Below are 5,205 nucleotides of genomic sequence, written 5' to 3' on the forward strand. Positions count from 1 at the left end.
GTGCAAGTATAGGCAAAGGGTTGGGGACTCAGTTCATTGATTCATAGGTAAAAAGTATTTAGGACCAATTTGCCAGGGTTAGACAGCTCTCTACAAAAGGAGAGGTCCTCATCATCATGAAGGGGATCATCCAGCTTGAGAAATCCATGAGTAGTCAAACCAAAATAAGGGGCAAACACACATATCAAGAGTCCAGAACAGTATTTTAATATTCCACAGGTGTCAAAAGGGTAACAAAGGACAGGGAACGTGTTTCAGGGGCTTCGGTTCTTTGGTTAAGCCAAACTGCAACAAACAAGTGACTATAAAAGGTAAATTACAAATATATGTGTAATTCTGTTCAGTCAGTCTTGTAATACAGGCATCCCTCCCAGATGACATAATCAAGTTACAAATGCCATTGCAGAAAATAATGGAGCCTGGTCCAGCCTGTAACTGGACAATAAAAGGAGCAGCAGTACACTGATGAGTTTCTATGTCCACTAAGCAAGTTAACAGTGTTAGAATGAATGCACTGTGCAACCCAATAAAGCCCTAATTGGCTCATGGTCCTTACTGTCCCATTTTTTCTTTAATTGGCAAGGTAGTCAGAGTAGATACAGAACATGGTAAGGATTATGCAACTGTTCACAGAATAATAGAAATTATATGGAGAATGTTTGTGGAGGTTCTCATTCATCCAGGTCATGGCATATCTGTAAAAAAATAAGTCAAGGCAACTGGACTTGCTGTATTTTTCTTCAAGACCTTTCACTGGTCATCCAACCAGCTGTCTCAATTCAGAAAGCTTCTGAATTGAGACAGCTGGTTGGATGACCAGTGAAAGGTCTTGAAGAAAAATACAGCAAGTCCAGTTGCCTTGACTTATTGTTTACAGACAAATGGAGAATATACCATAGTACTCCTGTACATAGGATTACCTGAGGCTCAGGTATTTTCGCAACTTATTTGTAATTATTTATAATTAAAGCCTTCAGCTGAGTTTTAATGAATGCCTGGAGTCTAGCTTTAAAAGTAATATAATGTTTTTTTTTTTATTGTGATGAAAACAATCAGTTCATTCTGAATGATTCAGCTAACATGATGATCTGTTGGATACAGAAAGCGATAGAGACAGAAACTACAAATGGAAGATATAATATTAAATAACCATACAGCACAGCAAGCAAAAGTAAAAGCCACATCAAAATGACTTCCTTTGAGTAAATAATACAGTTATAACTAAAAATAAAACATGACATACTGAAAATTTACTTTGAAAGGAAAAAACATACAAATTTTAAATTTTTTAATGATTTGCTGCATGGTTAATTTGTGTAAAAGAAGAGTTCTTGTATGATCGACAGTAGAAATGTTTTGCACAAGCTGAAAAAACTCTTCATGGTTCCCAGGTCATTGGGACTACTGTGTGCCTCCTGGGCAGGAAATCTATGCACTATTATGTTACTCGGGCGCTCTTCTTTCAAAATGATTTGTAGCTTGGACAAGTTTAGCTGAAAACAATGATAAATGGATCCTTTTGATACACTATTATTCCAATTCAGACTATCTAAGGAGAAATAATTTGTTTTCATTTATAATCTTATCTGTAAATTAATAATATGAATATGTAATATTTCCAGGGATCCCAACCTGAAATAAGTCATTTCAGGGAGGTGCCCTCTGTCTGTTTTTTTTTAGTGTTTTGACAGTTGCTACCGTCAGGAAAAAAAGAAGGAACTAATATAGATTGCTATTGGCTATTTCAATTTGCAATAGCCAATAGAAAGCTGGCTATTGCACCCACTCTGTGCTGTTGTCAGTCAGCAGAGGTGGACCTGATGGAGAACTTCAGGTCCTCCTCTGCTGATTGACAGCAGCAGTGGACAGGTGCAATAGCTAGTCTGCTATTGGCTATTGCAAAGAGAAATAGCCAATAGCAATCTAGCTTTTAGTTCCTATGCCGTTGTTTTGGGGTTTTTTTCTGACTGACGTCGGCCGGCGGCCCCGATGTCAGAAAAAAAAAAAAGACAGCAGAGTAAAGCTTTTTTTCAGGAGAAAATGTTTCTATCCCGGATGTCCGGGAGCCACTATACAATAGCAGGAGACTCCCGGAACATCCGGGAGAGTTGAGATTCTGATCTGTATTTTATAAGTGACTACACATTTTTTTAATTCTAACGAAAAAAAGGATTATAATACAAAAGCCCCTTTACAATCAGGGAAGAAGTGGCAGTGTCTCTGCAAAAGGTCCCCCACTACCCTCTTAGGGCTTGTTCACACCAAGTGCGGAGCAGATGCAGAGCAGAGCAGGCACAGAACACATCAAAACTGCGTTCAATGTATTCCAATGGTATTTTGGGCTCTAGTTCACACCAGAGCATTCAGTTCCAGAGCACGTGGAAAAACTGCAGCATGCCCTATTTTTTCTGCTCTGGAACGTACCAAAAGCATGCAAATGCTTCAAAAACACATGCAAACGCACTGTAACGCTGAAAGCCCATTTTAGGCTAACAAAAAAAACAACAACAAAAAACAGCCTGGAACGTGTCAAAAACACGGCAAAACACATTGCACTGCATGTGCAGAAACTCAGCAAGATCTGGTCTGCATTTGGTGTGAACAAGCCCTTAGAGACACTTTGCCTGTGTTCCCTAGCTGCTCAATGTATGGGGGGGTGGGGGCACACACGTGTCCTCCTCCGCTGTAACAGTGCTAGAAGTTGGCTGCTAGGCCTGAATGCTGTCACATGATGGAAGTAACAAAGTCACCACTCTTTCTGGTTGACAACACTGCCAATGACAGTGGGAAGAGACAAGCATAGGCAAGGTTAATATGAGGGAGTCAGAGAGGGAACGGGCCTCTGCAGAGACACTGTCACTTTGCCTTGTGGCAAGGTGACAGTGTCTTTTCAAGTCCTCTCCCAAATGGAACCATTTATTTTTATTTTTTATTTTTTTAAAATAATGGAACCATTTAAATAAAACAGCTTTATGATAAAGATTAACAGGAAAAGCAGGGCATGTGTAAGGGTAAAGAGATGTGTTAACTACTATGGCTTACATAATAAATGTAAATAATAATCTAATGAGAAGAGAGAAGAGATATATACACACACACACTCTATATACTATATTATGTTATATTATATATCTAGACACATTCACAATGTTTTTACGACTATAATACAAGATTCTTTATAAAGGAGGCTACTGGCCTCAAGAACAGATTGACTGGCTTCTGAATTGTGCAATATTTGGTCCACCTCAGCTTTAACACTGAAACTATGAAGAATATAAAAAGCAGTGCACCTATTAAAGCAGCAAGAAAGCGTAAGCAAGAAAATCACTTTAAAGTTAGACAACAATTCAAACGTTAATATAACATGCCATTTACCAGCATTGTGTTATCCCTAATTTTCAATATGATCCCAAGGATATAGCAACCTTGCAATGTTTCCAAATGATGTCGCTCTAGGAATGGGCCGGATATGTTATTCCAGTTCTAAAGCTCCATGACACTGATTAATTAGCCTTTCTGATGCAGACTGTATGACACCACCAGCATACATTAAGATATATGACCGCAGAAGAGTTTTTTTTTTTGTGACGCAGCATCAAACAATGGCGGAGTATAAGTGACGGTTTAATATAATTTTGCACAGCACTTCAGCTGCTAATATGAAAACGGTTACAGAGCATTAAAACATCATGCAAGTGGTTTATAAAATATTCAGCACTGCCTAACTCTTTGTTCGCCAATAAAACAGCCCATTTATTTTCTGATGATAACCTCCCTGGACGGGTAAGCAAGTAAAAAGACTGGGGGGGAATACATTCCCTAATCTGGTAGTCAATAAACACACAATGAATCCTAGCTAGCCACAATCATGATTAATAATCCAAACATAATTTCCTAAAATGCCTCTTTCTCCCAAGTATGTGGGATCCCATTTGTGCACTTCAAGTAGACAGACAAGCATACCAGGAAGGGCAAGCCAGTAATTATACCCAGTGGGAAGCAGGCCACAGCAGTGTATAATGGAAGACTGGGAGATCCCTCCTTCGCTGAGAGCTCTAGGGGGGCAGAGAGTTGGGACTTTGCGGTCTGGTGCCACAGCTGTTTTCTTCGATTGAACCTTTTTAGGCAACACAACAAGGCCTCAGCTCAGTCAGCCGAAAACAAGACAAACATTGTAACAAAGACAATGGGAATAAGGAAAGAAATGTTACTTTGATTTGTCATGGTAACTACCATCATGAGGATTCTTTAAAGGGTTATTAAACCCTCACGTGTTTTTACATATATCTACATATATGCAAAAACTTTAAGAAAAAAAAAAAACCTTTTCAAACAGGTTTAAACTTACCTTGTGTCTTTGCCGCGCGCTCCCGTCCGAACATCTGAAGAGACTCAGGCGGCAAAGGATCTTGGGGCATGTGCAATTCAGATGTTCGGCCGGGAGACGAGGAGAGACACAAGGTAAAAGTGTTTTGTGATATCTGTTGATCCTTCCAGAAATCCAGTGAGCTTTTTCTGCACTAACATCTCCAGCAGCATTAGCAGCCCTCTGTGAACTACAGGACACCTCCCCAAAGTAATTGACATGAGGAGAGAAGGAGGTGTTATGTGGTCCAGTTCCTGAGCAAGCAGCCCAACATAATGTCACCCAGGGACAGGAAGTGTGTTACTGGCAGGATTACCAGGCGAACTTAACGGAGACAAAAAAAAGTTTCAGCAAAAGGAAAGTAATGCAGCCGCCACATCTAAGGACTGGTAAACTGTAATATATTTTTATTATTTTTGCTCCCAAGATTATAAACATTTTAAGTCCATAGGCATGCGCACAGTGTGTGCCAGGTGTGCCTGGGCACACCCTAATAACCCTGAGCGCAACACCGAAGCTATAACAGTGGGCACCGTGTTTTTAGTCACTGAGCTCGTGGAGAGATCACAAAGATCTCTCTGTGACCAGCTCAACGATACAAAGCGCAGCAGCACTTGCCACTTACATTCCTCACACAACAGCCGCAGTCCTCGGTGCCTGGGAAGCTGTGAGGGAGCATGGCTGCAGCTTCCAAGGATTCCCATCCAATCAGGAAGCCACACATCACCAGACCATCTGCCAACGGAAAATTGTATACTTACCTTCCGTAATTTTCCTTTCCTGGGACATACAATGGCAGCACACGCTGAGCAAGTGTGCTGCCACGATGCCCCAGGAAA

At 40.5% G+C, this 5,205-nt stretch overlaps 1 protein-coding gene across 3 annotated transcripts in view; it reads right to left on the bottom strand.

Moving 5' to 3' along the window:
- The window catches only part of SLIT1 (slit guidance ligand 1), a 279,649-nt gene that overhangs the window by 206,744 nt on the left and 67,700 nt on the right, over positions 1–5,205 (bottom strand). The window lies entirely within an intron of this gene.

Source organism: Nanorana parkeri, unplaced genomic scaffold, assembly GCF_000935625.1.
Source record: "Nanorana parkeri isolate BGI_ZX_2015 unplaced genomic scaffold, ASM93562v1 scaffold881, whole genome shotgun sequence".
NCBI classification, from domain to species: domain Eukaryota; kingdom Metazoa; phylum Chordata; class Amphibia; order Anura; family Dicroglossidae; genus Nanorana; species Nanorana parkeri.